Below are 19,285 nucleotides of genomic sequence, written 5' to 3'. Positions count from 1 at the left end.
TGAATTGGATAAATATCTGGAAAGCCACACAATAATGAAAACTAAATCCAAAGAAAAAATATAAAATCTGAATATAACTGCAGCAAGTAAAATAATTGAATTTGCATCCCAAAACTGTCCACCCAAAATCAGACCCAAATGACTTCTCCGTCAAATTCCAACAAACATTAAGGACGAATTAACAAACCTAAACCTGCAAAGCCATCACAGAAAACTACAGATCGATGGCCCGTATGAATATAAACACAAAATCTTCAACAAAATACTAGCAAACCAAATCCAGTAACTTGTAGAGTAATTATACACTTCAGCTAACCTGGGACCTAATGCAGGAATGTAAAAGTGGTTCCTTAAACATAAAATAACCATTGTACTATACTACATAATAGCAAAAGGACAAAAACCACACATAGTCATCTCACTAGGCTCAGAAGAAATATTTGACTGAACTCAACATCATTTGACTAAAAAAATAAAATAAGGAACAGGGAGAAACTTCAACCATCTGCAAAGCACAAGCATGTGCGCACGTGTGCGCGCGCACACACAGACACACACACACACACACACTATATTTAGTTGTGAAAGAGTGAATGCTTTTCCTGTGAGATTAGAATTTAAGACATGGTTGTCCTGCTTTCACTGCTTCTCTTCAACAGTTATACTGGAAGTATAGCCAGGGCAAATAAGTAAGTAAAGAAATGAAAGGCCTCTAGACTGGAAAATAAAACTCTATTCAAATAAATAAATAAGGAATAAAACTATTCAAAGATAACTTGATCTTGTAAAAAGAAAATCCTAAAGAATCCATTAAAAACTATAAGAACTAATAAACTCATCATGGTTGTAGAATACAAGTTCAATTTCAAAAAATCAATTGTATATCTCTATATACAGACTGTCAACAGTGTGAAAATGAAATTAAGAAAACATTTTCATTTACAATAGAGTCAAAAAGAAAATAGGAATAAATTTAACAAAATAAGTACAAGATTTATACTCTGAAATCTATAAAACATCATTGGAAGAAATTATCCCATGATCAAAGATTAGAAGACTTTATGTTAAGATGGCAGTACTCGTCAAAGTGTCCATATTCAACATATCACCTACTAAAATCTCAGCTTATTTCTTTGCAGAAATTGATGAGTTGAGCCTAAAACTCATGGAAATGCAAGGCACCCAGAATAACAAAAAGAACATAGTTGGAGGATTCAACATTTCCCAATTTTAAAATTTAACTACAGAGTTAAAGTAATCAAGACATAGCATAGGATAGACAGAGATCACTGGAATAGAATTCATGGTTCAGAAAAAAACTTTACCTTTATGGTCAGTTGATTTTTGACAAAGGTGCTTAGGAGAATCAATAGGGAAAAGAATAATCTTTTCAATAAGTAAAGCTACATAACTCAGTTATCCGCATGTAGAAACATGAAGTCAACTTTACCATCCCATATATAAAATTAACTAAAAAGTGAGTCAAAATCCTAAAAAAGGGGCTAAACTTGAGACTCTAAAAATAGGACATAGAGATACATCTCTATGATTTTGAATTATAGAATGGTTTCTAGATAAGACACCCAAAGTACAAGTAAGAAAAGAAAAATATAGTGTACTTCCTCAAAATTTAATGGTTTTGTGTGACAGAAGACACTACCAAGAAACTGAAGAAATCCCTCAAAATTGGGAGAAAGGGTTTGCAAACCATTATCTGATAATGGGCTTGTGTTCAGTATATATAGACAGCTCTTACAACTCAATGAATAAACAACCCAATTAAAAGGTGGGCAGAGGATTTGAAAAGTTGTTTTTCAAAGTTATTTATATATCCAGTAAGCAAATGGAAAGATTCTTAGCAACATTACTCATCAAGGAAATGCTAGGGTGACTAGAATATAAAAGGAGAAAGCCATTTGTGGTGTTGCATGCCTGTAATCCCAGAGACTCAGGAGGCTGAGGCAGGAGGATCATAAGTTTGAGATCAACCTGGGAAACTTAGTGAGATACTGCCTCAAAAAATGAAAAGAGATGAGGATGTAACTTAGTGGTAGAGTGCCCCTGGGTTCAATTCCCAGTATAGTGTAAAGAGAGAGAGAGAGAGAATAATGCTGGCAAGGTTGTTACACTGGTAACTCCGCTTTGTAAAATAATCTGGCAGTTCCTCTATTAAACAGAATTACCGCATGACTCAGCAATTCCACTCATAGGAGAAATCAAAACATTCCCATGCCAAAAATAATAATAATAAAGTTATACAGCAGCATTCATAATAGACAAAAAGTGAAAGCATTTCTAATATCCATTTGTAGGCAAATGGATAAACAAAATGTGATCTATCTATACAATGAAATAGTATTCAGCCATAAACTGGCAAGGGAATCCTTCATTATAAGCTACAACCTGGATGAACCTGGGAAACATTATACTAAATGAAAGAAGCCAGGCATGACAGCCTACAAAGGTTTTTTTGAGTTAATGAAAGTGTTCTAAAATGTGCTGTGGTGTTGGATGTACAACTCTGTATACTAAAAAACCACTGTATTGTACATAAGACTATAAAGATTTTTATCCTATATGTGTTCATGTGATTGTTAAGGATTCATAAATTATTATAAGATTGTTACCCATCTTACTTTGATAAGTGTATTGAAGTTATAAAATCAATTTTAAAATTAAAGCATTAATAGATTATAATTTTTAGATACAGGGGGTTTAATAATAGTAGGGACACTGGCACTGTCTACTTCCTTACATATTTAGCTACATATAGTATATGTTTACTATGAATATATTGACATACTCCAAGATCAGAGAACAAAGATAAAATAACTAGATATATGGCTTTCAAACAAAACACATTTGGAAACAGCATACTCTTAAATTCTTAATCGTTAACTGACGTTGAATGATCCAGAAGCAGATGCTTCTACAGCTCTTTGTTGATTTAGTTGCTATGGTGACCAGATACATTCACATACAATAGGAAGCTTACTGTACATTGGCTAATTTGATAGTGAGGTTGGAGGTTGGTGTTGATGAGTATACTGGTAATTGGTTATTTCTTTAACATCCTGCTTTTACATGCGTTTTCACTGGACAGCTCTAATGATATAAGATGTTACCAAAATGGTTTCTAAAGGTTGCCTTATTAGACTAAAGGCAATGTGAAATTCGACTTGCCAATGAAGATTACCTCATTATTTAGTGAATCAGAACAAATTGGAACATCTGGAAACAGAAACTGTTGAATCTTATAGCAGCCATTGGTAGCTGTGGGAGCAGCAGTTGAATGAGAAAATTAAAGAGGATGCAAGCAACCGTAAGTAAAGTGTATAAGGTTTTAGAAGTGGTTTTACTATGTTTATGATTTAGCACTTCAATCAGATTTTATAATTTGTTTCTAAATCTTATGTGTTTATGTGTAAGTAAGATCATGATACATTTTTTTTTTTAATGTGGACTCTTGTTAGGGAATAAAAACCACAAATTTGCTAGTTTTCGAGTATTAAAACTATTGAATGTTTACACAATAAAATTTCATTAAATCTATAGTTACTGGGGCTGGACTTGTGGCTGAGTGGTAGAGTGCTTGCCTAGCATGCTGGTTTGATTCTCAGCATCACAGATAATAAAAAACAAATGTATATTTTTAAAAATCTGCAGTTACCTATATTGTTAGGGAATACTGTGGTTTAAATTTTTTAAAAACAACTTTGTATTTAAAACTATTAGAACACTAATACTTTAACATGCAAATTATTTGTGTAAATGAGGTTGTTTTAGCCTATATCTTATATTTATTTCGAAGAAATTATATATGTGTGTATATGTATGTATACATTATTGTTGTTGTTGTTGTTATTATTATTATTATTATTATTATTATTATTATTATTATTATTATTTTGAACTCAGGGGCACTTAATCACTGAGCCACATCCCCAGCCCTTTTTATATTTTGTTTAGAGACAGGGTCAAAATAACAATATTTGTCATTCATATAACTTTGTCATAAAACTTTTTAAAGTTCAATAACTTATTTTTAATTACTCCAATAACTTATTTTGATCCAGTCCCATTATGTTGTGAGAGATTTAGTTCTAAATCTCAATATAAAAACTTGCATGATAGTGATCATAATTAATTGATTTTATTATATTGATAAAATTTATGTAAGAAAATTTAATCTTCTGTGAAAAAACTGTCAGCATTTAAGATAAACTTTTATTAACAGAAGCATAAATTTTATTTTAAAGATAGTTTATTTTCAAATGTAGGCAGTTCATGTGAAACTGAACTGGAAATATTTCATGTTAAAGAAGTACGGTTATTGTTCTCTGTATGAATAGTATTTTAAGCTCAGTCCTAAAATGGACAAAATGAACGAGTATAAAAAATGCTTCTATTAAAAATAAAGTAAAACACAACTTTAAGATAATGATATTGTCATTATTCTCTGGGCAATCTTGGTACCTGCACTTATTTTTGATGCCAATTAATAAAGAACAGTATTAGGATGGTTAGAAAAAAACTTGCAAACCCAAATGACACATGGAAATTCTAATTGACCCTGATATTATGATTATTGTGCAATCTTTTAAGTATCCTTTAAAATAATTTCTTTTTATTTAAAAGGGGAACATTTTAAATAATGACCTTTCAAGAAAACTGACTTTATAAATTGAAGATTTAGTTGTTGCCAACCCTTATTTTATTTATATGTGTGTGTGTGTTGATGTTCAATGGGATGTGTGGCACTCTTGTGCAGTTAGAACCCTTTTTTATAGGATCAGTAAGTGAATAAAGAAAGGTATCTATTTATAAGCCATTCTGATATAGGTGAGAATAAATCCTTCTTTGTATATGTATAAAGATAGAAGTGTGTGCAGGTACATACCTGAATACACTCATATATGCACACGTTGTATATTTGTGTGTATCAAAAATAAATCATTTTCCTACCATTGTCAGAAAATGAATTATTCTACAAAGTTTGAATAATTAATTTGTATTGGTTTAGAAAGAAATATTATTTATTTATTTTACAGTATATTATGTGTCAGGCTCTGTGCTAATGTCGTACGTACATACAGTGTTTCCTTAATCCTTCAGAAACACTACAGTTTAAGTACTGTTACTTCCATTTTAGAAAAGAAAACTAAAGTTCACAGAGTTTAAATAATTTGCCTAGTAATTGCACATCATAAGTAACTAAGTAAGATTTGAGCACAGAATTATCTCACTCAAAATGTATATTCTTTTCTCTCATAATGACTTTATTTCTAAAAAGCAGTTACAAAGACAAATGAGCCTAAACAACAACAGAAAGACGCAAATGTTTTCTAATTATTGCATGTTATACCCTACACTCTTCTGTCTTAACATTGTAACTGTCTTGTCTCCCTTACTAATTTACCTTTGTATACCTGAATCCTTAGAGTGCCTAACATGTAGTAAGCTCATTGTCAAATAAATGAATTAAATGAGAGTGGGCAGTTAACTCATCTTGTCTAAATGTTGGCATCAAACATATTCTCAAGTTCATTATCTTTCATAATAAAAACCATGTTCAAATTCAGTAGTTTTGAGGGCTGTGGGAATATGATGTAGCTCAGTGATAGAGTGCTATGCCTAGCATGCATAAAGCCCTGGGTTCAATCCCCAACACCCCCCCCCCAAAAAAAAATTCATGAGTTCAGTAATTTTCCTTTATTTGATTTACAAACCTTAATCTCTATTTGGATTTAAGCTGAAATATATTACATTATTCAGCTCACAAACAGATTGACAAGATAGTCTATTGCAGCTAACGCTTGATTCAGAATTCTTATAATCAAGTCAATTTACTAGAACTTTAATTTATAAAAAATGCAGACTTGTTTGTGAATTAATAGTATATTCAAATGTAATTAATTTTCCACCTTCATTTTTTAGCAAATTCAGGTGATGAGTTCAAATTTAGACATAGTAAGGTTGTAGTTTCTTAAGCCAAGTAAGAGTAATTAGAAATTAAATTTGGGAGCTTTGGTTGTCCAGAGTACATTGTCTAATACAGACATTAACTACATATGACTATTTAAACTAATTAAAGTTAAGTAAAATTATAAACTCTGTTCCTCATTTTCACTAGTCACATTTCAAGTGCTAAGTAGCCACATGTGGCTAGAGGCTATAATAACAGCAACATAAATAAAGAATAATTTCATCATCACAGTTCTATAAGCACCCGTGTTGAAGCCAGAGGAAAAGATTTAGGTCATTTAAAGATGTACCACTCTGACTAAAAAAATAAATCTGTTGACATCTTACAAAAGGCTCATGTTATAGCAGATATGACAACATGTAAATACCTGAATATAGTTAAGTGCTAAGTGTTATTATTATAGAAGGGTATACAAAATGCCATGGACCTAAGAGTAGAATAATCTAATTCTCGTTTAGGGTGTTGGAACCTTAAAGGATGAGTAGAATTTACTGAAGAAGAAATTATTTGTTCACAGGCTAAGTTCTCAGTTGGAGCAGTTGAGATACCCCATTCAGCATCGGAAAATTTCAGTTAGAAATCAAGTCCAAATTAATTAATTGATTAATTAATCAAACTGTCGAGCTAGAGAACAGTAAGTCAGTCACAGACCAAGAAATGAAGGTGAAACTATTGACCATTGTAACACTAGACAGATGGATAGCTGGAAAGCTAAAATATCAGTAGGGAAAAATATAGAAAGTAAGGGGAATTGCAGATACTGGGCGAATTCAGGGGAAATCTCATAATTTTGTATTCCTGAAATATTCTATCTTGTAAATTGGTAGGGTAGGGAAAACGCCTTAAAGTGGCAGATGTACATTGATAAAATGATTTGCTCATACAGTGTTTACAGTAACAGTTAACATGTATGTGGGTAATGCTTACTGTATACCAGTCACTGTCCTAAACACTTGACATACATTAACTCATTTATGCATTACATCAACCCTATGAGTACTGAGTTAATTTTATGGTCTTCACCAAGGATTAAAGGAATGAATGGTTTAGTTTAGCTAATCATTGCTAAAGGGTGTGTGTGTTATCAGCTGTTCAAGGATACAGGCCCAAAGGATTTTTCCCTTTTGTTTTCAACTGCATTGGGAAACAGTTGGCATAAACAAGCAGTTAGATAAGGAGGGGTTAAAAGGATTAGGCATACCAGATGTTTATGTGCTTTCTGTAATGGGTTGTTACTGTTAGGGGCTGAATTGTCCTCACCCCCACCCCCCAATTCATATTTTGAAGTCTTCTCCTTAGTACTTCAGACTGTGACTGTATTTGGAGATAGGGTTTTAAAATCTGAAACTAAATTAGGGAGAGTCCTAATGTAATACAACTAGTGTCCTTATAACAAGAGGAAATTAGGACAGACAAATGCCAGAGGTAAGAACATGTAAAGACACAGAAGAAAACAGCATTTTGAAAGCCAGGGACGGGGTTATGGGGGAGGAGGCCCTGTCAAGACCTTGATCCCCCAGAATTTTAGGAATATGAATTTCTATCATTCTTTGTTACTACAACCCTAGCAAACTAGTATAATGACCAAGATCATTCATTTCTAAACACTGGAAATACAAATATATATTTTTGAATTCTGGGTGGATTTTCTTGTTCTGATTAACCATCTGCTGACTTTCAGTAACTGTTTACTTTATTCTCTTCAGACCTAACTTAATATCAGTGACGAATATAAGTTGTGTGTCCTTTGAATGGGTGTTTTTGGTTTCATAGATCATATTCTATAAAAATATAGCTGTCATTTTTAGGAGCCAATACATGATTAAATATTTTATAATTAGGTAAATATCTTAATAAATAATTTCAGTTGTTAAGAGTGGTTTTGAAACAAACTTTTTCCAAGTTCAAAAAGTTAAAATTTTGTTAACCATATAGAATACATTACTTAAAATAATTTATTTTTTTCATTTTTTTCTTTTAGAGATTCTAAAATTTTTGCACTAACTTTACAATGTTTATTAAATCTTTTAGGAAAATAAAAAGTAGTGATATTTTCTAGAGCAATAAATAATAGCATGATTTCTCTGATTGGCATCTGCAATTTAAGAAAAATTATATTTAAAAACTCTCTTTTTTTGGGGGGGGGATTCAGATTAGGGGAGAAATACCAGGCTCTTCACCCTTAAGAAAGGAACCTAAATACATGTACAGACTTAAATGGTTCTGTGGGACAGGTGTAATGTGTTTGTTTTTCTCATTCTCATTTTACTTAAAGAAGTTAGACTTCAAGTAAAAGGGAAGCAGGGATTAAGGAATGATCATTGGAATGTAAAAGAATATTTTCAAGGTCATATTTAGTAGTAATTAGCAGCAGTTGAAATTAGATAATAAGGTATAATTTATACCCAGCTGCTAATGTTTTTAAAATATTCACTCATAATTCTGTTTCCTTTAAAATACATGCAAATGTTGTTAATAAATGATTATACCTTGACATTTGAATAAATTTTATTTGTATAGAAAAGGATGAATAACTAAATTTTAGCACCTTTATTCATAGTTCAAATTCCACATTGGTACCCAAATCCTACATTTTTTTAATTCTTTTTTTTAATATTTATTTTTTAGTTGGACACAATGTATTTATTTTTATGTGGTGCTGTGGATCGAACCCAGAGCCTCGAACATGCTAAGCAAGCGCTCTACCACTGAGCCACAATCCCAGCCCCAATCCTATATTTTTTGTTATAAATATTCATTTGGATTTGCCTCACTTGAAGTGCCTGATTGATGTAAATTGAATTTTAAGTTTAATGCACTGGAGGAGTATAAGGAAAAAGCTTGTTGAATCATTTTATAAAATGAGGTAACCTTTTGACCAGTAATTACCTTTTAGTTTACTTTAAAAAAAATAAATCTGGATTGGACTAAGTAATATCTCTTATTTATCTCTTACTTTTCCCAAAATGTACAGTCTGTTTGTTTAACGGTTTTTGCCAAATCTCTGCTATCTATGCCCTCTTGTATTACTGTTTTTTTCTTACTCCAGGATCATCTTTTTCTTTTCTGCTTTTTCAAAACTTTATTTTTGTATCCCAAAATGAACAATTTTTTCTTTGGTTATCTTATAATTTGTTTCTTTCACTCTCTTCCATAATTCTGGAAGCCATTATCAGTATCTTTTTATTATTTATTAAAGAATTTAGGAAGTATTAAATTTTAGTTGTATTTTTCTAGATTTTTGTAGTCTTCATTGGTGTGTCTACTGGGCATATTTATGGCTTAGTGACATTTTCATTACCCTTTTTGTGTTTAACATTTTTATATTCATATACAATACGTATTTCCATATTTTACCAATTAAAAGTCTACATAATATGGCATTGTTTTTTTAATTAATTTATTTGTTCTAATCAATTATACATGACAGCAGAATGCTCTTCAGTTCATTGTACACAAATAGAGCACTATTTTTGACTTCTGGTTGTACCCAAAGTAGAGTCACACCATTCATGCAGTCAAACATGTACCTAGGGTAATGATGTCCATCTCATTCCACCATCTTTCCTACCCTCATCACCCACCTTTGCCCTTTCCTCCACTCATCCCATCCCCCCCTATTATGGATTAGCATCCACTTATCAGAGAAGACATTCAGCCTTTGGTTTTTTGGGGGATTGGCTTATTTCATTTAGTATAATATTCTCTATTTACCTACAAATGCCATAATTTTATTCTCTTTTATTGCTGAGTAATATTCCATTGTGTATATATATACCGCGTCTTTATCCATTCTAAATGGCATTATTTACAGTCACCATAAATGTTAATCTGCCCTTTAGAGATAGTCACCTTATACAAAACAAGTTTTAAGCCTATGTTTGTCTATTACTCAAGAAATAATGTTAGTGAATATTTACGTTCAGAATGTACTTAAAATGTTCTTTAACTCTACATATCTCTGTTCAAATGATTGAAGGAATTATTGGTGTATATATTCAGATAATTGTTTTTATTATTTGTCTAATCACTAAAACCATACAGAAGTTCTCAGCATTTGCAGTAATGGATGGCAAAGACAAACTGCTAGGCTGATGTTTTGCACTAATAGTGAAAGGTCTCAAACAGATCTGTTTCTACAAATTTTAAAAAGCGGGGGTGGGGGGGAAAGTAGAGAAACATTGAAGAACTTTTACAAATGGTGTAATGGAACTGTCATGTTTGAATTCTGATTCTTTAAGTAGTTTGGGTTAAAAGATCAGGAGTGCATTTGAGATGAGTAGACTTAAGAACATGATTATTTCTGTGAAATTTGAAGATCTTAAGAATTAGTTTTAAAAGTCTAATAAAGTACCACAGAATCAATTCATTATATTGTATTTGTAAAATATTACCCTATATGCTAATATAGAAACATCAGTGAAATAAGTCATGAAATGATGAAGAATTGACCAGAGTTTCTCACTTGTCACATTTCTGAGAGTTAGTTTGTTTACAAGATTTTCTGGTCAGAATAAGGTAATATATATTAAGATGCTGTACTAACTTTTGTATAATTATGCTGGATATAGGGTTTTTGACATATTTTGTCTCAGATTAAATAATCATTTGTAGTTCTCCCCTTTCTCTTCTCCATTCATCACGTTGTACTATTATTTGTAATGAAATTATGAAAATTTCTGCATTTGTGGCAGATAAATGTAAAGTGGCATTAAAATCCAGATAGTTAAAGATATGAATTCTACATTTTGGAACTGAACAAACATCTGTTGATTATTTACTGGGAAATCTGAGTGGCTTAGGATTTAGGCAGGAACCTTTCTTTATTTGGAAGTAGCCCTCCTTTGATCTGTGATGCTAACAACAGTGAAGTGATCCTCAACCACACATGATCTATATATGTTAGTTCTTCTGACTACACATTTTCAATTTAGTCTTTTGGAAATAACTACCTCATTGGTATTGGTGACATACCTTGAATCTTAAAACTCTCTCTGCCATACCAGGTAATTTTATCTGTTTTGTCTCCTACTTTGTCCCAATTATCTAGAAATAAGCCCCATGTGTAATAAGACATCAGAAAATGTATGCTTAATGAATTCCATATACCTCCCAGTCCTCATTGTTCAGCTGCTTATTCATGGAACAAAGGTTTATTAACCTGGGCTCTTAGGGTATAGTTTGTTTTAGTTTGTTGTTTCGTTTTGGCAGCACCTTGTAAACCCAGGGGCACTCTATCACTGAGCTACATCCCCAGCCTTTTTTGTTTTTTATTTTGAGATATAGTCTCACTAAATTACCCTGGCTGGTCTTGAACTTGAGATCTTCCTGTCTTAGCCTCCCTAGTTACTGGGATTAACAGGTTCAAGGTGTTTGCTTTTATTCTACTGGAATAGTAACTGCTCAGTATAAAACTAACCAAATAATTGCACAAAGTAATTTTAAATAGTAATAAGTACTAGGTAAAAAAATAAAATATATCAATATGGTAAAATGTATGAAGTAGATGTATACCTTATAATTTGGCAGTGAGGGAAGTCTCTTTGAGGAGGTGTTATTTGAGATAGCAGAATATTGATAAGGAGCCAGCCTTGTGAAGATCTGGGAGAAGAATCATAATTTTAATATTGTCTAAATAAAACTTGCATAGAGAGATATTTATAAAATTCATTTTAAAACTGTTTCCTTGCCCCAAATTGTCCAAGGTTTGTGACTCTTGGAAGACAAAAAGAGGTGACTACTTTTTTACACTTGCATTTTTTTCTCTTAGTTATCTTTGATTACTTGTGGTTCTTTGATAACTGTGACAACTGTTAAAACTATTTTATAATTCAATATTTCTCTGTTATCTGTTTCATTATTTCTGCTCTTATTTTTGTTTCATTTTACTTTCTTTGGATTAGCACTATTATCAATAAGTTAGACACTTAATATATTAATTTTCCATCTTTTCTGTTGCAAGTATTTAAAGGTCTTTGTTATGGGTGCAGTGGTGTACATCTGTAATCCCAGTGGCTTAGGAGGCTGAGGCAAGAGGATCGTAAGTTCAAAGCCAACCTCAGCAACTTAGTGAGGCCATAAGCAACTCTGTCTCCAACTAAATATAAAAAAGGGCTAAGGATGTGGCTCAGTAGTTAAGGCCTCTGGATTCAATTCCCATTACTAAATAAATAAATAAATGTCTTTGTTTTGTTTTGTTTTTTTTGATGAATACAATTCTGTCTGCATCCTATGTATTTTATAGTGCTTTGGTTACTATTTGTTTTGTTTCTTTTCTGGTTTTCATTTAAATTTTTCCTTGATCCATGAATTATTGAAACTTTAAAATTTATAAACATTTTTAAGCTTTTTAAAATTTATTGACTTCTAACTTAAAAGTATGTTATATGTATAAGTATGTTATATGCATACTTATACATAACTTAAGTATGCATATAACAATTTAATGCTGATGTCTTTGAATGGATTTCAAGAATGGATGGCTTGGGCTGGGGGTGTAGCTCAATGGTAGAGCACTTGCCTAGCATGTGTGAGGCACTAGGTTCAATACTCTGCACCACATATAATAGATAAATAAAAGTATGGTGTCCATCTACAACTAAAAAATATATTTAAAAAAAAAGAATGATGGCTCATTCTTGTAATTTCACTGAAAAGAATGCATATATTTTAATTGTTGGCAATTATTTTTCCATGGCCATTAGATCAAGCTTATTGTGTTGTTCACATATTCTATATCTCAATTTTTTTCTGCTTGTTCTGTTAATCAGTGAAATGGGTATTAAAATAACCTACCATAGGGTTGGTGTTGTAGCTCTATGGTAGACCTCTGCCTAGCATGCTCAAGGCCCTGTGTTCAATCTTGGGGTCGTGGGGGGTAGGGGAGGAAAGAGAACCATAAAACCACAATAGTGTGTTTGTAATTTTCTCCCTGTAATAGTTTTTTAAATCCAGTTTGATTTCCTATCTTTTTTTAAAATAGGCAAACTTAGTCCATTTGTTTTTTATTGGTATCTTTTTCGGGGGTAGGGGGTAGTACTAGGAATTGAACTCAGTGCGATCAACCACTGAGACACATCCCCAGCCCTATTTTATCTTTTATTTAGAGACAGGGTCTCCCTGAGTTGCTAAGCACTTCACCATTGCTGAGGCTGGCTTTGAACTCTTGTTCCTCCTGACTTAGCCTCCCAAGCCACTGGGATTACAGATGTACACCACTGCATCCATCTAGTGTCTTTTGATTTGTATCTGACAACATATTTTTTTCTGTTTACTTTCCTGTGCTAAATTTTTCCTTCCTGGTTCTCTCGTGGTAAGGGTCTTTTCGATTTTTGCCCAAAATATTTTTATTTTACTCTTTTTTAATGCTAGAGTTAAAATTATACATTTCATTAATTCTGGTGAAGTTGATAGCTGTTTCTTCTAAAAATCTTTGCACATTTTATTTTACTGTTTTAGAAGAGAAATTTGCTGTTCTAATTGCTTTTCCTTTATAAAAGTAATGGATTTTTTTTTCTCGGTATGCTTTTTTAATTTTTATTTTGGGCTTGTCCTATTGTTATAGTTTAGATAACAGTTGTCCCCCAGGGCTCACATGTGAGAAATGCAAGTAAATTTAGAAGTGAAATTTAAACTTTCATTGTCTTTATATGGAAACTTCGTTATCTCATTTCTCAGGAGTGAAATCCTCTATTTATTTTGTTTTATGGTAGACTAATTCCTCACGCTTTCTATTTGGAGATAGCATGTTTATCATTACATGAACCTTATCTGTGGCAATTCTCAGCAGCCTGGTTTAAGGGTGTATCCCTCCAAAGACATTCATACTTGCTTTTGCCAAGTACTCAGGCTTTATTAGCCATAATCTAATTTGGGGATTACTTTTTTAGTTTGGGGTTCGAGATTATGTAACAAATGTAGATTTGATCCCAACGTTTATTTCAAGATAAGTCATTGATCTTGAACTCTTGAGACTTTTTTCCCCGAGCCAAGGCATAGCCATAGCATCTTCCTTATCTCTTTATGCTATATGGGTAGAAGTGTTCAGATTTATTCTTTCATTGGGTGTGTAGTCTTTAGGGGAGCTGGCTTTATAGGGAACATGTTAATGTAAACTCACTGCCTTGCTTAGAATCATTGGTCTTATTGCCTAGTCCTTAACTGCTTTTGAAATACAGTCCTTTTGGTTACCAATACCATCTGCACCCTTCTTGTGCCAAATAAACTCTCAGCTTCTACTTGTTGCTCTTATTTTTCATTTTCTCTTTATCATTAACTCTTTTTTACAAAAAATATATTTTTATAAATCTTATGTTTTGTTCTTTTTGTGAGGTGGAATGATTTTTATAATACTTAGTATTCATGTTCCCCACTAATAGTCTCCAAATAGCTTGCTCACATATGTCCTAACATTTTAATGAATTTTCTACTTCATTTAGTATACTGATAGATTTTGTTGTTGTTGTTGTTGTTGTTGTTAGATGCAATACCTTTATTTATCTTTGTGTGTGTGTGTGTGTGGTGCTGAGAATCCAACCCAGTGCCTCTCATGTACTAGGCAAGTGCTCTACTGCTGAGCCACAACCCCAGCCCCTACAAATAGACTTTTTAATAACAAAATTTTTGTTCTTTACTGAGCATATATGACATCTTGGCTTTCAAGACTTTAAACCTTATTGAAAATCTGGTGACTAATTTTATTCCATTTTGTTTTAGTTAACTATCACACTTTCTGATTAAGCAATTCTCTCCTCTGCAAAATAAAAAGAAACCTGGAGTTTGGGTAAAATAATATTCTTTCCAAATTTAAATGTTATAGGCATAAAAGTCTTTATGTGAAGCCCCAACCCCAGTACCTCAGAAGGTGACTCTATTTAGAAACATCACTACAAACACACTTCCTGATGTTACATTACATAACTTGAGTTTCTTTTTGTTTTATTGCCAATTGTTCCCATTAGAATATAAACTCCACAAGGCATGGATTCTGCTGATTTTGTTCACTTTTGTATTAACCCAGAACAAGATATGGTACATTATTGGAATTCAACTCTAATCTTGAAAAAGGTGATTAGAGTAGAATGAGTTCATAGGGGTGGAACTAACCCAGTCTGACCAGTGTCCTTATAAGACCTGGACTGGAAATTTGGGCTGGAAATCTTGGGTAGTTTAGAGAGACACCAAAGATATCAGGGCACAGAAGAAAAGCCCATGTAAGTGGTGCTGGCCATCTATAAGCCAAGTAGAGAGGGCACAGAAAAAACAAACCTGCCAACCCCTTGATCTTGTATTCTATCCTATAGAACTGTGAGAGAATAATTATATAATAATTTCTCTACATAAAAACCCTTGGTGTAGCAAAACAAATTTTTATTTAAAATAAATAAATAAGTTTCCTTGACATACTAAGAACTTGCAAATCAGTACAAGAAAGTCAAACAACCCAACTGAAAAACAAGGACAATAATATGTAGTTTCTGGAAACAGAAATATGTTCAAATGAATTGGGTATATATACTGCTATTAAACATTATTTGAGTTAAAAAAAATTCACCAAACTTTTCAATTCCTAGTTCAATTTTTCTGTCAGTGTGTAACAAACCAACTCAAACCCTAATGCCTTCAATTCAACAAGCATTTAATTTGCTCATTTCTGCTTTCTGGTCAGGGCTCACTGGGTGTTTTTTCCACTGGTCTTTACTATAGGCACTCATGGACTTCCAGTCTCCTATATATTCAGATGGGGCTGGAAATCTTGGGTAGTTTAGGAGTCCAGGAAGGAACTAATTCAGTAGTCACAAGGCCCAGTATCTTAAATACCTGGGAAAACCAAGTTGTATGATCAAGCCCAGAGTCAGTATTGTGGACGACACAAGATGTAATGCTAGGAGTTGTATGGTTCACTGGAGTCCATCACTACAAACACACTTCCTGATGTTACATTACATAACTTGAGTTTCTTTTTGTTTTATTGCTAGTTGTTCCCATTGGAATATAAACTCCATAAGGCATGGATTCTGCTGATTTTGTTCACTTTTGTATTAGCCCAGAACAAGATATGGTACATTATTGGAATTCAATAAATTTTCTTGGATGAATATGTCCAGTAAACCTAGCTAGCTTGTGTAAAATAAAATGGTATATATTAGGGGAGACATGTATTTCTGTGTACATAATAAATTTCTGGAATGATAAATATTTATTAACTAGGAACTGTACTCCAGAGAATAAGGGGGCATTTGATTTACATTATTTATTCCCATAATGTATCATAATTTATAATGTAGAAAATATATAGTAAGATATGAGAAGCATTTTAATTTTTGTAATTTTTTTAAAATTTATAAAACTAAAATTAGAGGACTAAGGCCAATAAACTTGGAAAAATTATTTTAGTGTGTCTCGCCAGTATAATAATATTTTATTGAATATACAGTTAAGTACTACATAGTACATTGAGTATCTCAATAACAAGATTCTTTGTTGGTTTTTTGTTTGTTTGTGTTTATTCTGGAGAGGTGTGCTGGGGATTGAACCCAATGTACTTTATCACTAAACTACATCCCTCAGGTAACATCCTTCAGTAATTTACTACCACTGTCAAATTCTAAACTATGAGGAAAGAAGTGGATAAGATAGTATTTAAAAATTTTTAAAATAACTGTTGATTTGTTGAGATTGCTAAAAATGTGTTGGAAATAATAGCAAAAATTAAAATTCTTCAGCTCACTTTGAAATTTTTTTAAAAATTCTTAGAATAACAGAGAAAATCAAGAACAAAACTGCAATAATATCTAAAAATAATAATTAAAGTACTCTCTGTGGTTACACTGAGTGAAGTAAAATTTAGTCTTAAACACACGTATTACTAAAAGGAGAATGAAAGAGTTTTCTGCTGAATAGGTTAGAAAACAACAAAATGAGCCTAAGGAAAATGTAAGAAAGGAAATAGTAAACTTTAAAAATGATGTTTTAAAAGAAAGCTACCTAGCTGACTGCTTTACCCTCCTAATATATCTTCATACACTTGGCCGCTATGCTGTGGCAGATTGTTTCTCCATGACACTATGCCTGTATAAATAAAATTCTTCAGATTGTCCTTAAAATGACTCACAAGACTCTTCATAACCTGACTCCCATCTACTCTTCCTTTATTTCTTACCTTGCCTTTTTGTTCCACCATACCACTGTCCCCTATCCCCTGTTCCAACCTATAAAGCTACAGAACTTCCTTTGGTTTAGTGAACACGATAAACTTTTTGTGACTTTCCAATCCTTGAGTTTTGCACATATTCATTCTTCCACGGGCCTGAAAGGCCTTCCCACTGTTTTGCCTGGCTAATTATTATTCAGTCTTCAGGACTCTGCTTAAATTCTATATTCTCTATAAAGCTATAATACATGTATATGCACATATATTTGATAGTCTCATGTGCTCTGATATTCTCACCAGTCAGTATCAAAGAAATATTTAAATAAGAAGATCAGAAATCTAAAATTACATTGCTTAAAATTATTAAACACTTTTCCAAAGCTACTTTTGCCAGAATAAATGAGTCTAGAAGAGTATACTGTGTGCTAAAAGAAGTATCTTAAATTTAGCAAATGATATGGGTTAACAGATATAATATTGGGGAAAACAAATATCTTTGAATATTCTCAAGATGAATTTTAGGGACATCAAAGAATTAAATATGAACATTTAAATTATTCAAAAGCTAGAAGAAAATAGAAACTAATACTTGTCAAACCTATAGATTCATATTATATATTGTATACATGCACAAATATGTAGTAACATATTCCACTATTATGTATAATTATAAGGCACCAATTTTAAAAAGTTTTTTTAAACATTTTTGACATTGTCCCATGGAAATACAATATAAGCCACAAAAAATTAAATTTTTAAATAGCCATCTTAAAAATTAATATAGGCAAAATTGTAATGTTTTATTTAACCCAGTATGTCCAGAATATTATTTCAATACATAATCAATATAAAAATTATTAATTAGCTATTTTACATTATTGGATGTTTTGTACTAAAAGCCTTTGAAATCTGTTGTTTATTTCACACTTAGAGCACATCTCAGTTCATACAAGCCACATTTCAAGTGCTTGATAGCCACTTATGGATAGTGGCTGTAGAAGAAATTAAATATAGAAGAAATAGAATATATCATAAAGAAAAAAATGGTAACATTGACTGTAGGAAAATAAACAATTCTAATGAAATAAAAGGAGAAAATATTTGTAGCATAACACAGTGTAGTATTCTTATTCTTAATATGCAAAAAATTCAGACAAGTGACTGAGAACTCCTAAAGGCCCAGAAAATAAATGATAATAACATAAACAGGCAGTTTACAAAAGAGGATAAAACATAGCAATAATAAAGAAGTACAAATTTGACTGGATACATTGCTCAATCGTAGAATGCTTGCTTAGCATGTGTGAAGCCCTGGGTTCAGTTTCACTGTGGGTCTAGTGGGGGGTGAGGTGAAGCCTAACTAAAACAATAGTAATATTTTATTTTTATTTGTCAAAGCAGGAGAGATTATAGAACTATAATTTTCAGGATTACACAGAAAGCAGTAAAAGGTGAAGCCTAATTAAAACAATAGTAATATTTTATTTTTATTTGTCAAAGCAGGAGAGATTATAGAACTATAATTTTCAGGATTACACAGAAAGCAGTAAAAGGGTGTTCTTATAGTCTATGAGAAGTACTATAAAGTAGTAAAACCCTTTTAAAGGGCAGTTTAGCAGCAGGCACCAGAATTCCTTTTCTGGGAATCATAAGGAAGCAATACTAATCATAGCAGAAAACTGCATAACAAAATGCTCACTTTGGCATTGTTTATAATAATGAAAAAAATAAAAACTACATAAATTCCTTACAATTAAAAAGAGTGGTTAAGGGGCTGGGGTTGTGGCTCAGCGGTAGAGCACCTGCCTAGCATGTGCAAGGCCCTGGGTTCGATCCTCAGCACCACATAAAAATAAATAAATAAAATAAAGATATTGTGTCCAACTACAACTAAAAAATAAATGTAAAAAAAAAATAAAATAAAAGAGTGGTTAAGTAGTTTATGGTTTAGTCATTTAATTATATACGTTGCATAATATAACATGAAAGTCTTTTTAAAAATATTTTTAGTTATACATGGACACAATATCTTTATTTTGTTTATTTTTATGTGGTGCTGAGGATCAAACCCAGTGCCTCACACATGCAAGGCAAGTGTTCTGCCACTGAGCCACAACTCCAGCCCCCATGGAAGTCTTTTTTATAAT

At 32.1% G+C, this 19,285-nt stretch overlaps 1 protein-coding gene across 2 annotated transcripts in view; it reads left to right on the top strand.

Moving 5' to 3' along the window:
• Positions 1–19,285, top strand: part of FNDC3A (fibronectin type III domain containing 3A) — a 158,852-nt gene that overhangs the window by 39,109 nt on the left and 100,458 nt on the right. The window lies entirely within an intron of this gene.

Source organism: Spermophilus citellus, assembly GCF_964194105.1.
Source record: "Spermophilus citellus genome assembly, chromosome: 1".
Taxonomy (NCBI): Eukaryota; Metazoa; Chordata; class Mammalia; order Rodentia; family Sciuridae; genus Spermophilus; species Spermophilus citellus.
Note: the sequence above shows the minus strand (reverse complement) of the source record. Positions and strands in the feature narration are given on the sequence as shown.